General features: G+C 48.1%; 1 pseudogene across 1 annotated transcript; it reads left to right on the top strand.

Annotated features, from left to right (window-relative positions):
- Positions 1-6,339: 6,339 nt before the first annotated feature.
- Positions 6,340-18,022, top strand: LOC147081827 (uncharacterized; annotated as a pseudogene). Its single transcript, XR_015076439.1, has 3 exons — positions 6,340-6,614; positions 13,756-14,135; positions 14,205-18,022. The product of XR_015076439.1 is annotated as an uncharacterized LOC147081827 (transcript).
- Positions 18,023-19,804: the final 1,782 nt, after the last annotated feature.

The following is a 19,804-nucleotide window of genomic DNA, read 5'->3' as shown; positions in this document are numbered from 1 at the left end:
CGACTCTGCTCGATCACCAGCGAGTTCACACCGATGAGAGACCTTTTCACTGTTCTGACTGTGGGAAGAGCTTTAAAAGCTCCGGGAACCTGAAAAGACACCAGCGAGTTCACACTGTTCTGTAGAGCAGGGCCCTCGAGACAGCTGGGGTGACATGAACATGGAATGGATGAATGTTTTAGAAATTCTTGTGCTGCTGTTTAATCTTTAAGACTGTTGTGCTGACGGTTCCCTTCGATTGACAGAGGTGTACAAGATTATGCTGGGTTTGAATAGGCTAGACGGGGAAAGGCTGTTCCCACTAGTTGATGGTACAAGGACTAGGGGACACAGATTTAGGGTTTTGGGCAAGCGATACAGGGGGGATGTGAAGAAAAACGCTTTTACGCAGCGAGTGGTGAGGACCTGGAACTTGCTGCCGACGGAAGTGGTGGAAGCGGAGACACTCAATGTTTTCAAGGGGAGACTGGATAGGCACTTGAGGGAAATAAACTTGCAGGGCTACGGGGATAGAGCGGGGGAGTGGGACTGACTGGATTGTTCTACAGAGAGCCGGCACGGACTCGATGGGCCGAATGGCCTCCTACTGTGCCATTATGACTCTAGGAGACCGTATCATGAGCAGAGAACACAGTTTACTAAATTGCAAGAAGTACAAGTAAATCACTGTTTCACCTGGAAGGAGTGTTTGGGGCCCTGAACAGTGGGAAGGGAGGAGATAAAAGGGCAGGTGTTGCATCTCCTGCGCTTGCACGTGAAGGTGCCGGGTGAAGGGGAAGGGGTGTTGGGGGTGATAGAGGAGTGGACCAGGGTGTCGCGGAGGGAGCGGTCCCTTCGGAATACTGAAAGGTGAGGTGAGGGGAAGATGTGTTTGGTGGTGGGATCACGCTGGAGGTGGCGGAAATGGCGGAGGATGATCCGTTAAATGTGGAGGCTGGTGGGGTGAAAGGTGAGCACAAGGGGAACCCTATCGTGGTTCTGGGAGGGAGGGGAAGGGGTGAGAGCAGAAGTGAGGGAAATAGAACGGACTAAACTACATCTACTGGTTCCCCTTTATCCACCCTGCTCGTTACATCCTCAAAGAACTCTAATAAATTTGTCAAACACTATTTCCCTTTCATAAAACCATGTTGACTCTGCTTGATTGTATTATGATTTTCTAAATGTCCTGCTACTACTTCCTGAATCATGGATTCCAGCATCTGCCCAATGACAGATGTTAGGCTAACTGGCCTATGCTTTCCTGCTATCTGTCTCCCTCCTTTCTTGAATATGGGCGTTACATTTGCAGTTTTCCAATCTGCTGGAACCTTTCCAGGGTCTAGGGAATTTTGGAAGATTACAACCAATGTATCCACTATCTCTGCAGCCACTTCTTTTAAGACCCCAGGATGCAGGCCATCAGGTCCAGGGGACTTGTCAGCCTGTAGTCCCATTAGTTTGCCTAGTACTTTTTCTCTAGTGATAGTGATTGTTTTAAGTTGCTCCCTCCCTTTTGCCCCTTGATTTTCCACTATTATTGGGATGCTTTTAGTGTCTTCTCCCGTGAAGACAGATACAAAATATTTGTTCAAAGTCTCTGCCATTTCCTTGTTTCCCATTATTAATTCCCCAGTCTCATCCTCTAAGGGACCAACGTTTATTTTAGCTACTCTCTTCCTTTTTGTATACTTGTAGAAGCTCTTACTGTCTCTTTTTATATTTCTTGCCAGTTTACTCTCATAATTCATCTTCTCTCTATTATTTTTTTTGTCATCCTTTACAAGTTTCTAAAAATTTCCCAATCTTCTGGCCTACCACTAATCTTCACAACATTGTATGACTTTTCGTTCAATTTGATACCCTCCTTAACTTCCTTAGTTCATCCTTCTCAGAGTCTTTCTCACTGGAATATATCTTTGCTGAGAGTTATGAAATATCTCCTTAAAAGTCTGCCACTGCTTATCTACAGTCTTAACTTTTAATCTATTTTCCCAGTCCACTTTACCCAACTCTGTCTTCATACCCTTGTAATTGCCTTTATTTAAGTTTAAGACACTAGTTTCAGACCTAAGTTTCTCACCCTCAAACTGAATGTGAAATTCTATCATGTAATGAGCAGGTTCCCTAGAGGATCCTTTACTATGAGATCATTAATTAATCCTGTCTTATTACACATCACCAGATCTAAAATAGCCTGTTCCCTGGTGGGTTCCACAACATATTGTTCCAAGAATCTGTCCTGAATACACTCTATGAACTCGTCCTCAAGGCTACCTTTGCCAATTTGATTTGAAGATTAAAATTGCTCACGATTATTGCAGTACCTTTCTTACAAGCCCCCATTATTTTTTGATTTATACTCTGTCCTACAGTGTAGCTACTGTTAGGGGGCCTACAGACCACTCCCACCAGTGACTTCTTTCCCTTATTATTTCTTATCTCCACCCAAACTGATTCTACATCTTGATCTTCCGAGCCAAGATCATTTCTCATTATTGAACTGATCTCATCCCTTATTAACAGAGCTACCCCACCTCCTTTTCCTTTCTGCCTATCCTTCCGAAATGTCAAATACTCCTGAATATTCAGTTCTCAGCCTTGGTCACCTTGTAACCACGTCTTTGTAATGGCGATCAGATTATAACCATTTATTTCTATTTGTGCCGTCAACTCATCGATCTTGTTACGAATGCTGCGTGCATTCAGATAAAGAGCCTTTAATTTTGTCTTTTTACCATTTTTCCCTACTCTGACCTTATTTGCTGGTACACTCTTATGCTTGTACGCTCTGTCCCTTCCTGTCACACTCTGGTTATCATTACCCCGATCGCTACCCTGCACTATTGCCTTGTCCTTTCTCTTTAAATTACTAAGTTTCCCCTCACCTGAACCCTCCTCCCCAATATTTAGTTTAAAGCCCTATCTACAGCCCTAGTTATTCGGTTCGCCAGGACACTGGTCCCTGCACGCTTCAAGTGAAGCCCGTCCCAACAGAACAGCTCCCTCTTTCCCCAGGACTAGTGCCAGTGCCCCATGAATGAAACCCATTTCTGCCACACCAATCCCTGAGCCACGCATTCAACTCTCTGATCTTATTGATCCTGTGCCAATTTGCTCGTGGCTCACTTTGTAATCCAGAGATTACTTGGTGGTTCTGCTTTTTAATTTAGCCCCGAGCTGCTCGTACTCCCTCAGTAGAACCTCTTTCTTAGCCCTACCTATGTCATTGGTACCTTTGTGGACCACGACAACTGGATCCTTCCCCTCCCACTCCAATTCCTCTCCAGCCCAGAGGAGATGTCCTTAACCCTGGCACCGGGCAGGCAACATAGCCTTTGGGACTCACGCTCTCAGCTACAGAGAACAGTATCTATCCCCCTAACTATACTGTCCCCTACCACTACTACATTCCTTTTTACTCCCGCAACTTGAATGGCCCCCTGTACCACGGTGCTGTGGTAAGTTTGCTCCTCCTCCCTGCAGTCCCTGCTCTCGTCCACACAGGCTGCAAGAACCTCGTACCTGTTAGACAAGTGCAAGGGCTGAGGCTCCTCCAATGCTACCTTCTGGATCCCCATACCTGCCTCACTCATAGTCACACCCTCCTGTCCCTGACCACGGACCAAATCTGAAGGATTTAACCGAAGGGGTGTGACTGCCTCCTGGAACAAAGTGTCCAGGTAACTTTCTCCCTCCCTGATGTATCGCAGCGTCCGAAGCTCGGACTCCAGCTCATCAACTCTGAGCCAAAGTTCCTCGAGCTGCAGACCCTTCTGGTCACCACACTTTAGGAAGGGTGTGAAGGCCCTTGAGAGGGTGCAGAGGAGATTTACCAGAATGGTTCCGGGGATGGGCGATCTTAGCTACAAGGACAGGTTGGAGAAGCTGGATTTGTTTTCATTAGAGCAAAGGAGGTTGAGGTGTGATTTGACAAGAGATGTACAGGATTATGAGCAGTTTGGATAGGCTAGACGGGGAAAGGCTGTTCCCACTAGTTGATGGTACAAGGACTAGGGGACACAGATTTAAGGTTTTGGGCAAGAAATACAGGGGGGATGTGAGGAAAAACTTTTTTATGCAGCGAGTGGTGAGGACCTGGAACTCGCTGCCGACGGAAGTGGTGGAAGTGGAGACACTCGATGTTTTCAAGGGGAGACTGGATAGGCACTTGGGGGAAATAAACTTGCAGGGCTACAGGGATAGAGTGGGGGAATGGGACTGACTGGATTGTATACAGAGAGCCGGCACGGACTCGATGGGCTGAATGGTCTCCTGTGCCTCTATGACTCTATGTGGTTGCTGTGGATCACACTGGGGTCCACCAGCTCCCACATGCTACAGCTGCAACACATCACTTGCCCTGCCATCTCTATTGTATTTTATTTAACTAATTAGGTTTTCAAGCTATGAAATACCCAACTGTCTATTAATAGTTTTTAAACTAGGTAATAACCTTCTTTAATTTACTACATTTAGTTATATGCTTTAGATCTTTACTGTAACTTAGCCCACAGTCCTAATTAAATTCTCGTTGTTTATTTTTTTTACGTATCAAGCAGCACCTGTTACCCCTACCTCATCGAAATCGCTCACTCACCCAATCTCCGAGTTAAGTACTCTGTAGAAGCAGTACTCCATAGAACTGGACTCCGTGCCACTCAGTACTGCTCATCCGACAGTGCGGCGCTCCCTCAGCACTGCCCCTCCGACAGTGCGGTGCTCCCTCAGTACAGTACTGCCCCGCCGACAGTGCGGTGCTCCCTCAGTACTGCTCGTCCGACAGTGCGGCGCTCCCTCAGTACTGCCCCTCCGACAGTGCAGCGCTCCCTCAGTACTGGCCCTCCGACAGTGCGGCGCTCCCTCAGTACTGCCCCTCCGACAGTCCGGCGCTCCCTCAGTATTCCCCCTCCGACAGTGCGGCGCTCCCTCAGTACTGCCCCTCCGACAGTGCGGTGCTCCCTCAGTACTGCCCCTCCGACAGTGCGGAGCTCCCTCAGTACTGCCCCTCCAACAGTGCGGCGCTCCCTCAGTACTGCCGCTCCGACAGTGCGGCGCTCCCTCAGCACCGCACTGGAGTGTCAGCCTCGTTTTATGTGCTCAAGTCCCTGGAGCGGGATTTGAACCCACAACGTTGTGACTCTGCTATCCACTGAGCCACAGCTGACTCCAGTCTTTTACACAGTTTCATCATAACTTCCTTGCTTTTTGCACTCTACCCCTCTCCTAAAGCAGGGGAGTTATGATGAATTATTAAAGAGTGTTTTTTGCAGTGACCAAGGCTGTCTGTAGGAAACAATTGTGCATTTGAAAGCAGCTTGTATTGTGAAGCTTGTGCCCCTTTGCCAGGCCCGCTGCCTGCGGCCCCTCTCCCAGATTCCAGCCCCAGCTCTGTGCTGACTGAGCTGCTCTCACCTGGGGACAGCGCGTCACAATCGGCCCCAGCGCCCCTGAGCTGGAGAGGAGGCCCCGCCCCCTAGCCGCGCCGCCATTGGTTGGAGGACCAGGCCGCCCAGTTCAGTCCTCCCACCTCCGCCCTCGTCCTATTGGTCCGCGCTCCCGTCAGTCAGAATCACATTGCTCCAGCTCACTCCGCCCCTCCACGCGGATCAATCCGCTCCGTTCGGTGTCCGCGGATGTCCCGTCCGAATCTCAGGTTTGGTTTTTCTCGTATTTTACTTTATAATCTCGCGCTCCGCTCCCCCCTCACCTCGACTTAAATCGATTCCCCAACACTCTTCCCCGGGCCCGGCCTTACGGTTGCTCCCCGGAGGCCCCGCGCAGGCGCACTGGCAGCCTCGTGCCTTCCGTCTGCTGCTGGGAGGCTCTGGTCCCGCCCCTTCCTGCACCTGATTGGCTGACACCGCTGTCAATCGACACCACGAGGGGGAAGGGAGGGTGATTGACAGGTGACGGGTAATAGAAGCGTCTGCCCGCGCTGTGATTGGTGCAGAGGAAGGCAAGTGGGCGTGTCCGGCCCCCGGGTCCACGTGGGGGAGTCAAAGGTTGGCTGGAGCGCATGCGCAGCCAGCCTCGCACCGTTGGGAAGCTTTTCAAATTTTTTTTATTTCCGAAACAAATTGAAAACACTCATTAATTCCCCCAACCTCCTCCCTTCTAAAGTGCGATCATTATTATTCTTGATTTTCCTCATTTGTGTGGGGTGTCTTTTTTTTACCTTGCGGTGGCGTGCGCCGATCCAACCGACCCCTGGGCGTTGCGTGCTGGCGTCAGCGCGTAATCGGAGGGTGTGATTGACGCGAGGCGCCGGCCAATCAGGAGCGCGGAAAACGCTGGGAGGATCGGGCGGGCTGAGGGTCCTCCAACCAATGGCGGCGCGGGAGGGAGGGGGGCGGGACCTCGGTGGGCTGCAGGCCGCTTTCCTGCTTTCATTGTCTGCAGGAGCTGTTAAAGGGAAGGGGAGGAGGAGGAGGTGGAAAAAAACCCAGCTTGTGAGTGTTTATTCCTTTGCATTACCTTTATTGCAAGGCTATTCATCAACTGCATTCATTTAAAAATAAGTGAACCTTTTCTCTTTTTGACTTATATCCAGAACAAAGAGCCCTGGTGCTGTGAACATTTTGGTGGGCAGCCACTTCTAAAGGGACAAAGACCAGCATTCTTCCTCCTCTCTTGTGAGTATTTGTGGTGGGTGAGAGGGTGGGGGGGGTGAGTCAAAGGGGACTGCGGCCCCTTTTCCAAAAAAATTATTGCTTGGCCATTTAACGGGGAATGGGTGCCCCCCCCCCCCAGGTATTTAAAGGGGCAGTGCCTCTCTCTCTCTCTATCATGTAACAGCAGGGAGGTTCAGCTTGAACTTTACAAAACACCACTTAGGCCACCGGCTAGAGTGCTGCGTGCAGTTCTGCTCGCCCCATTGCAGGAAAGATGTGACTGTGCTCGAGACGGGAGATTTACGAGGATGTTGCCAGGACTAGAGAATTTCAGCTACAAGGAAAGATTGAATACATAGAAGATAATCTACATCCTAGAGTACTTAAGGAAGTGGCCCTAGAAATAGTAGATGCATTGCTGGTCATCTTCCACAATTCGATAGACTCTGCAACAGTACCCATGGATTGGCGGGTAGCTAATGTTACCCCACTGTTCAAAAAAGGTGGTAGAGAGAAAGCGGGGAATTACAGACTGGTAAGCCTGACATCGGTAGTGGGGAAAATGCTGGAGTCCATTATAAAAGATTAATAGCAGAGCACTTGGAAAACGGTGACTGGATCGGACAAAGTCAACATGGATTTACAAAAGGTAAATTGTGCTTGACTAATCTACTGGAATTTTTTGAGGATGTAACTGGTAAAATAGATAAGGGAGAACCAGTGGATGTGGTGTATTTGGAATTTCAAAAGGCTTTCGATAAGGTCCCGCATAAGAGATAGAAACATAGAAGATAGGAGCAGGAGTAGGCCATTCGGCCCCTCGAGCCTGCTCCGCCATTCAATGCGATCATGGCTGATCATCCAAGTTCAGTACCCGGTCCGTGCTTTCTCCCCATACCCCTTGATCCCTCTAGCCTTAAGAAATATATCCAACTCCTTGAATATATTTAATGAATTGGCCTCTACTGCCTTCTGTGGTAGAGAATTCCACAGGTTCACCACTCTCTGGGTGAAGAAATTCTTCCTCATTTCTGTCCTAAAAGGCCTACCCCTTATCCTTAGACTGTGACCCCTGGTTCTGGATTCCCCGACCATCGGGAACATCCTCCCTGCATCTAGTGTGTCCAGTCCTGCCAGAATTTTATAAGTTTCAATGAGATCCCCTCTCATTCTTCTAAACTCCAGTGAGTACAAGTCAAATCGACCCAATCTCTCCTCATAGGTCATTTCTGCCATCCCAGGTATCAGCCTGGTGAATCTTCGCTGGACACCTTCCATGGCAAGAATATCCTTCCTCAGATAAGGCGACCAAAACTGCACACAATACTCAAGATGTGGTCTCACCAAGGCCCTGTATAACTGCAGCAAGACATCCTTGTTCCTTTACTGAAACCCTCTCACTACGAAGGCCAACATACCATTTGCCTTCTTAACCGCCTGCTGCACCTGCATGCTTACCTTCAGCGACTGGTGCACAAGGACACCCAGGTCTCGTTGCACTTCCCCTTCTCCCAATCTATTGCCATTCAGATAATAATCTGCCTTCCTGTTTTTGACACCAAAGTGAATAACCTCACATTTATCCACATTATATTGCATCTGCCATGCTTCTGGCCAGTCACCCAACCTGTCCAAATCATCCTGTAGTTTCTCGGCATCCTCCTCACAGCACACACAGCTTTGTGTCGTCTGCAAATTTGGAGATATTACATCTAGTTCCCTTGTCTAGATCATTAATATATATTGTGAATAGCTGGGGTCCAAGGACCGATCCCTGCGGTACCCCACTTGTCACTGCCTGCCACCCGGAAAAAGACCCGTTTATTCCAAATCTTTGCTTTTTATCTGCCAACCAGTTCTCTATCCAAGTCAATACCTTGCCCCCCAATCCCATGTTCCTTAACTTTACACGCTAATCTCTTATGTGGGACCTTATCAAAAGCCTTCTGAAAGTCCAAATACACCACATCCACTGGTTCGCCCTTATCTATTTTACTAGTTACATCCTCAAAAAATTCCAGTAGATTAGTCAAGCATGATTTACCTTTTGTAAATCCATGTTGACTTTGTCCGATCCTGTCACTGTTTTCCAAGTGCTCTGCTATTACATCTTTTATAATGGACTCTAGCATTTTCCCCACTACCGATGTCAGGCTTACCGGTCTGTAATTCCCCGTTTTCTCTCTACCACCTTTTTTGAATAGTGGGGTAACATTAGCTACCCTCCAATCCATGGGTACTGTTCCAGATTCCATTGAAAACCCAGCAGCTTCTCCTCCATCTCCCCTTCAGCTCAAACTGCTGCAAGAAAAAGACTGACACAGGCGGCCAGGGACCGACTTCCGTCACCTGCAATTAAACTCTTCCCGACAGCCGCTGACTAATGGCGGCCGCAGCACCCACAATTCCCCGCGCCCCAGAAACCGGTCTATCCAACGCGCTGATTTCCCCGCTGAAAGTGTGCATGCTCCCCGGGGCCACGGGCCATTCTGGGAACCTGGCTCCTGTCCTTTGTCCCGAGTCGGACTCGGTGGAGCCGGCTGAAGAAACCGGGAAGCGGCGGCTCGGATGGGGGAGGCGCTGCACCCTGGGTTTCCTGGTGCCAGGACCCTGGCCGCACGTCCGCTGGGCCTGGCTGCTCTGATTCTGATTGAGCTTTTTGATGAGGTAACAGAGAGGGTTGATGAGGGCAATGCGGTTAACGTGGTGTACATGGATTTCCAAAAGGCTTTCGACAGCGTGTAAAGTTAAGGCACATGGGATTGGGGGCAAGGTATTGACTTGGATAGAGAACTGGTTGGCAGACAGAAAGCCAAGAGTTGGAAGAAACGGGTCTTTTTCCGAGTGGCAGGCAGTGACTAGTGGAGTACCGCAGGGATCAGTCCTTGGACCCCAGCTATTCACAATATATATTAATGATCTAGACGAGGGAACTAGATGTAATATCTCCAAATTTGCAGACGACACAAAGCTGGGTGGGCCTGTGTGCTGTGAGGAGGATGCTGAGAAACTCCAGTATGATTTGGACAGGTTGGGTGATTGGGCAGAAGCATGGCAGATGCAATATAATGTGGATAAATGCGAGGTTATCCACTTTGGTGTCAAAAACAGGAAGGCAGATTATTATCTGAACGTAGGAAAACGTCCCACGGCGCTGCACAGGAGTTTTGTAAGACATTGAAAAATGTGACCCCGAGCCACAGAAGGAGAAATTCGGGCAGATGGCCAAAAGCTTGGTCAGAGAGGTGGGTTTTGATCAGCCATGATCTCATTGAATGGCGGAGCAGGCTCGAGGGGCCGAATGGCCGACTCCTGCTCCTATTTTCTATGAAAGAGAGGCGGAGAGGTTCAGAGAGGGAATTCCAGAGCTTAGGGCCGAGGCAACAGAAGACACGGCCACTGATGGTGCAGCGATTATAATCAGGGATGCTCAAGAGGGCAGAATTGGAGGAACGCAGGTGTCTCTGGGGGGGAGGAGGTTGTTTTCTTTGGAACCGGGGAGGCTGAGGGGAGACCTGATTGAGGTGTATAAAATTCTGAGGGGCCGAGATAGGAAGGACCTATTTCCCTTGGCAGAGGGGTCCACAACCAGGGGGCGTAGATTTAAAGTAATTGGTCGGAGGTTTAGAGGGGAGTTGAGGAGAAATGTTTTCACCCAGTGGGTGGTGGGGGTCTGGAACTCACTGCCTGACAGGGTGGTAGAGGCAGAAACTCTCATCACATTTAAAAAGTACTTGGATGTGCACTTGGAAGTGCTGTAACCTACAAGGCCACGGACCAAGTGCTGGAAAGTGGGATTAGTGTGGATAGCACTTATCGGCCGGCACGGACAAGATGGGCCGAATGGCCTCCTGTGTCGTAATTTTTCTATGATTCTATCGTGGGCGGCGGGTGGTTGTGAGGCTGAAGGGAATAACTAAGATAGGGAGGGGCGAGGCCATGGAGGGATTTGAAATCAAGGATGAGAATTTTGAAATCGAAGCATTGCTTAACCGGGAGCCAATGTAGGTCAGCGAGCACAGGGGTGATGGGTGAACAGGACTTGGCGTTGAGTTACGACACAGGTAGTTTTGGATCACCTCAAGTTCACGTGGGCTGGAATGTGGGAGGCCAGCCAGGAGTGCATTGGAATAGTCGAATCTTGAGGTAACAAAGGCCCAGGTGAGGGTTTCAGCAGCGGATGAGCTGAGGCAGGGGTGGAGACGGGCGATGTAACCGAGGTGGAAATAGGCGGTCTTTGTTATGCTGCGGATATGCGTTCGGAAGCTCATTTCAGGGTCAAATATGACACCAAGGTTGTGAACAGTGTGGTTCACCCTCAGAGAGATGTTAGGGAGAGGGATGGAGCCAATCGGTCTTCCCGATATTTAATTGGAGAAAACTTCTGCTCATCCAGAACTGGATGTCGGACAAGCAGTCTGAGAATTTAGACACTGTGGAGGGGTCGAGAGAAGTGGTAGTGAGGTAGAGCTGGGTGTTGTCAGCGTACATGTGGAAACTGACGCTGTGTTTTCAGATGATGTCACCAAGGGGCAGCATTTAGATGAGAAATAGGAAGGGGCCCAAGGATAGATCCTTGGGGGACACCAGAGGTAACGATGCGGGAGTGGGAAGAGAAGCCATTGCAGGTGATTCTGTGGCTACGATTAGATAGATAAGAATGGAACCAGGCGAGTGCAGTCCCACCCAGCTGGACGACAGTGGACAGGCGTTGGGAGAAGGATGGAGTGGTCAACCGTGTCAAAGGCTGCAGACAAGTCAGGAAGGACGAGGAGGGATAGTTTACCTTTGTCACAGTTACAAAGGATGTCATTTGATGAGACTTGATTTGACTTCAGGGCCAAGTCAGTGAGGTGGATTGGGCTGTTTCTGGCCCGCTGGTTATTGTGGGCATGGCTGGACACCAGTGGGACCGGCTCTGCCCTGTTTGTTCTTTGAGGCAAAATAAGCCAAAAAAAAATCCTGCTTCCCCCCCTTATCCTTTCTACACTCCTTTTACAGGGTTTTAGAAGTGGAGCATTTACAGACAGGAAGCTCAAACCAAACATCACGTCAACATAAGAACATAAGAAATAGGAGCAGGAGTAGGCCAATCGGCCCCTCGAGCCTGCTCCACCATTCAATAACATCATGGCTGATCTGATCCTAACCGCCAATCCACTATCACAGAACCATCTCCTGAATCTAACAGAATTAGATACACGAAATAGGAGCAGGATCAGGCTACACGGCCCCTGGGCCCGCTCCACTACCCACAGGGCCATGTCCGATCCGAACCTAGACTCATGTCCAAATTCCTGCCCGCTCCCCGTAACCCTTAATTCCCTTTACTTCTAGGAAACTGTCTATTTCTGTTTTAAATTTATGTAATGATGTAGCTTCTACAGCTTTTTGGGGCAGCATATTCCATGGACCTACCACCCTCTGAGTGAAGTAGTTCCTCCTCATCTCAGTTGTGAAAGAGCAGCCCCTTATTCTAAGACTATGCCCCCTAGTTCTAGTTTCACCCATCATCGGGAACATCTTCCCCACATCCACCCGATCCAACCTCTTCACAATCTTATATGTTTCAATAAGATCGCCTCTCATTCTTCTGAACTCCAATGAGTAGAGTCCCAATCTACTCAACCTCTCCTCATATGTCCATCCCCTCATCCCTGGGATTAACCGAGTGAACCTTCTTTGTACTGACTCGAGAGCAAGTATGTCCTTTCTTAAGTATGGACACCAAAACTGTACGCAGTATTCCAGGTGCGGTCTCACCAATACCTTGTACAACTGAAACAATACCTCCCTATTTTTATATTCTATCCCCCTAGCAATGAAAGCCAACATTCCATTGGCCTTCTTAATCACTTGCTGCACCTGCATACTAACCTTTTGAGTTTCGTGCACCAGGACCCCCAGATCCCTTTGTACTTCAGTACTTTCCAGTTTCTTGCCATTAAGATAATAACTTGCTCTACGATTTTTCCTGCCAAAGTGCATAACCTCACACTTTCCAGTATTGTATTCCATCTGCCAAATCTCTGCCCACTTACTTAGCCTGTCGATGTCCCCTTGCAGGTTTTTTATGTCCTCCTCACTCACTACTTTCCCTCCCATCTTAGTATCATCTGCAAACTTTGATATGTTACACTCGGTCCCCTCCTCCAAATCGTTAATATAGATTGTAAAGAGTTGGGGACCCAGCACTGACCCCTGCGGAACACCACTAGTTACTGATTGCCAGTCTGAGAATGAACCATTTAACCCAACTCTCTGCCTTCTGTTAGATAGCCAATCCTCTATCCATGCCAGAATATTACCCCCAATCCCGTGATTTTTTATCTTAAGCAATAATCTTTTGTGTGGCACCTTGTCAAATGTCTTTTGGAAGTCTAAATACACTACGTCCACTGGTTCCCCTTTATCCACCCTATACGTTACTTCCTCAAAGAACTCCAGCAAATTTGTCAAACATGACTTCCCCTTCATAAAACCATGCTGACTTTGTCCTATTAAATTATGATTACCCAAATGTCCTGTTACTGTCTCCTTAATAATGGACTCCAAAATTTTACCTACCACAGATGTTAGGCTAACCGGTCTATAGTTTCCAGCCTTCTGTCTACTGCCCTTTTTAAATAAGTGTGTTACATTAGCAGTTTTCCAGTCTGTCGGGACCTTTGCCGAGTCCAGGGAGTTTTGGAAAATTATTACTAATGCATCCACAATCCCTACTGCCACTTCCCTCAAGACCCTAGGATGTAAGCCATCAGGTCCAGGTGATTTATCCGCCTTGAGTCCCATTATTTTACCGAGTACCACTTCCTTAGTGATTTTGATCGTGTTTAGCTCCTCCCCCCCCCTTTAGCCCCCTGTTTGTCCAGTGTTGGGATATTCTTAGTGTCTTCTACTGTAAAGACTGATACAAAATATTCATTCAGTGTTTTTGCCATCTCCATATTTCCCACCATTAATTTCCCGGTCTCATCCTCTAAGGGACCAACATTTACTTTAGCCACCCTTTTTCTTTTTATATAACTATAAAAACTCTTACTATCTGTTTTTATATTTTTTGCTAATTTACTTTCATAATCTATCTTCCCTTTCCTAATCAATCTTTTTGTTATTTTTTGCTGTCTTTTAAAGTTTTCCCAATCCTCTATCCTCCCACTAGATTTGACAGAGTCGCTCGATTCATCAGGACCTGATTCAGTCGCTCCTCCAATCTGCTGGCACACCCGTGAGTTCACACTGATGAGAGACCTTTTAAATGTTCTGAAAGAGCTTCAAAATCTACAAATACCTGAAGTGGGGAGAAACCCGTGTCTGGGAAGGGATTCACTCAGCCATCCGCTCCAATGATACACCAGCAAGTTCACACTAGGGAGGGACCTTTAACCTGCTCCGTGTGTGGGACGGGATTAATTGCACCCTCCGTGCTGCTGAGACACCAGCTTGTCCACACCGATGAGAGACCGTTGACCTGCTCCGTGTTTTTGAAGCGATTCTCTCATTCTGCCACCCTCCTGAGACACCAGCTTGTTCACATTAAATGTTCTGACTGTGGGAAGAGATTTAAAAGGTCCCAGGATCTGAAGAGACACCACCTGGAGAGAGCAGGAGAGATTCTGTTCACCTGCTCCATGTGTGGGAAGAGATTCACTTGGTCCTCGAATCTGCTGGCACACCAGCGAGTTCACACCGGGGAGAGGCCGGTGAAACATTCCAACTGTGGGAAAAGCTTTAAAAGGTCCCAGGAGCTGAAGGGACACCAGCTGGAGAGAGCAGGAAAGAGGCCATTCACCTGCTCCGTGTGTGGGAAGGGATTCACTCATTTATCCCACCTACTGAGACACCAGCGAGTTCACACTGATGAGAGACCATTTAAATGTTCTGACTGTGGGAAGAGCTTTAAAACCTCTGGGGATCTGAAGGTACACCAGCGAGTTCATACTGATGAGAGACTATTTACATGTTCTGTCTGTGGGAAGAGCTTTAAAAGGTCCGGGGTGCTGAAGATACACCAGCGAGTTCACACTGGGGAGAGGGCATTCACCTGCTCCGTGTGTGGGAAGGGATTCACTCAGTCCTCGCATCTGCTCGAACACCAGCGAGTTCACACTGGGGAGAGACCATTTAAATGTTCTGACTGTGGGAAGAGCTTTAAAAGCTCTGGGAATCTGCTGATACACCAGCGAGTTCACACTGGGGAGAGGCCGTTCACCTGCTCCGTGTGTGGGAAGGGATTCACTCAGTTCTCCAACCTGCTGAGACACCAGCGAGTTCACACTGTTCTAGTCATAGTCATAATGGCAGAGAAGGAGGCCATTCGGCCCATCGAGCCCGTGCCAGCTCTCTGTAGAGCAATCCAGTCAGTCCCACTCCCCCGCTCTATCCCCGTAGCCCTGCAAATCTATTTCCCTCAAGTGCCTATCCAGTCTCCCCTTGAAAACATTGAGTATGTCCGCTTCCACCACTTCCGTCGGCAGTGAGTTCCAGGTCCTCATCACTCACTGCGTAAAAAAGTTTTTCTTCACATCCCCCTTGTATCTGTTGCCCAAAACCTTAAATCTGTGTCTCCTAGTCCTTGTGCCATCAACTAGTGGGAACAGCCTTTCCCCGTCTAGCCTTTCCAAACCCGTCATAATCTTGTAAACCTCTATCAAATCACCCCGCAACCTCCTTTGCTCTAATGAAAACAAATCCAGCTTCTCCAACCTGTCCTTGTAGCTAAGATCCCCCATCCCCGGAACCATTCTGGTAAATCTTCTCTGCACCCTCTCAAGGGCCTTCACATCCTTCCTAAAGTGTGGTGGACCAGAACTGGATGCAATACTCCAGTTGTGGCCTAACCAGCGCTTTATAAAGGTTCAGCATAACTTCTCTACTTTTGTACTCAATACCTTTATTTATGAAGCCCAAGATCCCATATGCTTTGCTAATCACTCAATATGTCCCGCCACCTTCAGGGATCTTAACTCCCAGGTCCCTCTGTCCCTGCACACTATTTAAAACTGTGCCATTAAGTGTATATTGCCTCTCCCTGTTCCTTCTGCCAAAATGCATCACCTCACACTTCTCTGTATTAAATTCCATCTGCCACTTGTCTGCCCATTCTGCTAGCCTTTCTATGTCCTGTTGCAGCCGATTGGTATCATCCTCACTGTTTGCCACACCCCCAAGTTTGGTGTCATTGGCAAATTTAGAAATTCTACTCTGTATTCCAATATCCAGGTCATTTATATATATCAAAAAAAGCAGTGGCCCCAGCACTGACCCTTGGGGAACACCACTGTCTACCATCCTCCAGTCTGAAAAACAGCCATTTACCACAACTCGCTGTTTTCTGCCCTTAAGCCAATATCTTATCCAAGCTGCCACTGACCCACCTATTCCATGAGCCTCAATTTTGTTAACCAGCCTTCTATGTGGTACTTTGTCAAACGCCTTCCGAAAATCCATGTAGACAACATCCCTTCATCAATCCTCTCTGTTACTTCATCAAAAAATTCAATTAGATTAGTCAAACACGATCTGCCTTTTACAAATCCGTGTTGGCTCTCCTTAATTAGCTTAAACCTCTCCAAGTGCCCGTTAATTTTTTGCTTGATTATTGTTTCTAAAACTTTACCCACCACTGATGTTAAACTGTCCGGCCTGTAGTTACTAGGATTGTCCTTACACCCTTTCTTGTACAATGGTGTCACATTTGCCACTTTCCAATCCACAGGCACCTCCTCCGCATCTAGGGAAGATTGAAAAATTATGGTAAGCCCTTCCGCTATCTTCTCCCCCAATTCCCTTAGCAACCTGGGATGCAAGCCATCTGGACCAGGCGACTTATCCACTCTAAGCATACCCAGCCTATCTAGTACACCCTGTCTATCAATTTTCACCCCTTCCATTGCTTCTACCTTTTCCACTTCTACTGATCTTTTGTCAGCATCCACCTCCTTAATAAACACCGATACAAAGTACTCATTGAGTATTCTAGCCTTGCCCTGCGCCTCTAAGCATATATCACCTTCTTTGTCCCTAATAGGCCCCACCCCACCTCTTACTACCCGCTTACTGTTTACATGCCGGTAGAAGGTTTTTGGTTTCCCTTTTATGTTAACCACCATTCTACTCTCATTCGCTCTTTGCCAATCTTATTTTCATCTTCACTTCCCCTCTCAACTTATTGTATTTGGTCTGGTTCTCCCTTGAAGAATTCGCCTGACATTCATCATTTTTTGTTTCATCTTCTCAATCTCCCTCATCATCCAAGGAGCCCTTGCTTTGGTTCCCTTACCCTTCCCTCTTGTTGGAATGTACCTGGCCTGTACTTGGAACATCTCCTCCTTAAAGATCACCCATTGTTCCGTTACAGACTTTCCTGTCAGTCTTTGGTTCCATTTTACCCTGGCTAGGTCCTTTCGCATCCCACTGAAGTTAGCCCTATTCCAGTTTAGAAGTTCCACTCTAGATTGTTCCTTGCTCCTCTCCATTGCTAATCTAAATCTTACGATACGATGATCACTCATACCCAAGTGTTCTCCCACAGACACTTGGTCGACCTGGCCCACCTCATTCCCCAGCACCAGATCCAGCAATGCCTCCTTCCTCGTTGGGCCAAGAACATACTGGTCAAGGAAATTCTCCTGAACACATTTCAGACATTCCTCCCCCTCCTTTCCCTTTACCCTAGCATCATCCCAATCGATATTTGGGTAATTAAAGTCCCCCAATATCACCACTCTATAGCTCTTGCCTGTCTCTGCGATTTCCCTGCAGATTTGCTCCTCTACCTCCCTCTCACTATATGGAGGCCTGTAGAATACCCCCAATAGCGTGATCAAACCCTTTTTGCTTCTCAACTCTGACCAAATGGATTCTGTCCTTGTCCCCTCAAGAACATCCTCCCTTTCCAACACTACAATGTCATCCTTAATCAGCACTGCCACCCCACCTCCCTTTTTTCCTTCCCTATCTTTTCTGAACACCTTGTACCCTTGAATATTAAGTGCCCAGTCCTCACCGTTTTTAACCTCGTTTCTGTTATTGCCACAACACCATATTGCCACAATGGTGTTGAGCTTCTGGAGTGTTGTTGGAGCTGCACTCATCCAGGCAAGCGGAGAGAATTCCATCACACTCCTGACTTGTGTCTTGTAGATGGTGGAAAGGCTTTGGGGAGTCAGGAGGTGAGACACTCGCCGCAGATTACCCAGCCTCTGATGCGCTCTTGTTGCCACAGTATATATGTGGGTGGTCCAGTTAATTTTCTGGTCATTGGTGGGGGATTCAGTGATGCTAATACTGTTGAATGTCGAGGGGAGGTAATTAGACTCTCCCAGAACATGGTCCTGATCACACACGGTTCTGAGTGGTGCTCCACAGAATAAGGTTGTATGACTTTGTTATTGGGTGAAATAGTCATGTCTGAATGTCAATAAAGATCATTTATATCAGTTCCAGAGTCTCGTGTGTTTCTTCCATGGCAGGTACAAGCAGGGATTAGATACAGAGTAAAGCTCCCTCTACACTGTCCCATCAAACACTCCCAGGGCAGGTACAGCACAGGTTAGATACAGAGTAAAGCTCCCTCTACACTGTCCCATCAAACACTCCCAGGGCAGGTACAGCATGGGTTAGATACAGAGTAAAGCTCCCTCTACACTGTCCCATCAAACACTCCCAGGGCAGGTACAGCATGGGTTAGATACAGAGTGTCAGCCGTGGCTCAGGCGGCAGCACTCTCTCCTCTGAGTCAGAAGGTTGTGGGTTGAAGTCCCACTCCAGAGACTCGAGTCTGAAACTCTGTGCTGCCCCTCCAGTGCAGTGCTGAGGGAGTAAAGCCCAGTGCAGAGTAAAGTTCCCTCTGCACTGCTCCACTAACAGGCCTGAGCCCCAAACTCAGAAGAGCGCCCTCTGCTGCATTCCACTTGTCTCAGCAGCGGGAGAAGCAGGTGGTGGAAGTCCAGCCCCTCGGGCACCCTGATTGGTTGAGGAGAGATAGTTTACCTTTGTCACAGTCACAAAGGATGTCATTTGATGAGACTTGATTTGACTTCAGGGCCAAGTCAGTGAGGTGGATTGGGCTCAATCCGCTCCGCTCGGTGCCGGGTGGGTGCTGGGGTGGTGCGGTTTGTATTTTCTTTTTATTTATCTCCCCGCCCGTGCTTCTCTCCGCTATATATAAAAAAAAACAAATAAAACTCACTTTCCGCCGGTGATCCGGACTCTCAGGCGGGGTGTGTGCTGAGCATATATTTATACAGCACAGAAAGAGGCCCTTCGGCCCATCATGTCCACGCCGGCCATCAAGCCCTGAGTATTCCAATCCCATTTTCCAGCACTTGGTCCGTAGCCTTGTATGCTATGGCGTTTCAAGTGCTCATCTAAATGCTTCTTGAATGTTGTGAGGGTTCCTGCCTCTACCACCCTTTCAGGCAGTGAGTTCCAGATTCCAACCGCTCTCTGGGTGAAAAAGTTTTTCCTCAAATCCCCTCTAAACCTCCTGCCCCTTACCTTGAAACTATGCCCCCTGGTTATTGACCCCTCTACTAAGGGGAAAAGTTCCTTTCTATCTACCCTATCTATGCCCCTCATAATTTTGTACACCTCAAGCAGGTCCCCCTCAGCCTTCTCTGCTCTAAGGAAAACAACCCCAGCCTGTCCAGTCTCTCTTCATAGCTGAAGCGCTCCATTCCAGGTAACTTCCTGGGATCATGACATTATATGGTTAGATAACATCAAGTGAAAACGAGGAGTTATTAGAGTGCCAATAGGACTGGCATAGAACTGGTATTTACTTCTTTTGTTGAAGAAGTTTCGGGTTCTGGTTAAAAGTAGTTTACTTGAAGTTTTAATTGATTTCTGATATGGTTATGGGACTTTGTATATTGTGGTGTTATTTAGTGTTAAAGCCTTCCTTAATGTACGAACGATCAAATGCTCAAGTTAACGCACGCATGCGGACACAAATAATACGCACGCACACACGCATACACAATGGAACTTTAAAAAACCTTCCTGGTGCATCTCCTCTGCACCCTCTCCCATGCAATCACATCCTTCCTATATTGTGGCGACCAGAACTGCACACAGTATTCCAGCTGTGGCCTAACTAGCATTTTGTACAGCTCCATCATAACCTCCCTGCTCTTATATTCTATGCCTCGGCTATTGAAACCAAGTGTCCCATATGCCTTTTTAACCACCTCATCCACCTGTCCTGC

This window comes from Somniosus microcephalus, unplaced genomic scaffold (assembly GCF_052327205.1).
Source record: "Somniosus microcephalus isolate GS21.2 unplaced genomic scaffold, FLI_Smic_1.0 scaffold335, whole genome shotgun sequence".
NCBI classification, from domain to species: Eukaryota; Metazoa; Chordata; class Chondrichthyes; order Squaliformes; family Somniosidae; genus Somniosus; species Somniosus microcephalus.
Note: the sequence above shows the minus strand (reverse complement) of the source record. Positions and strands in the feature narration are given on the sequence as shown.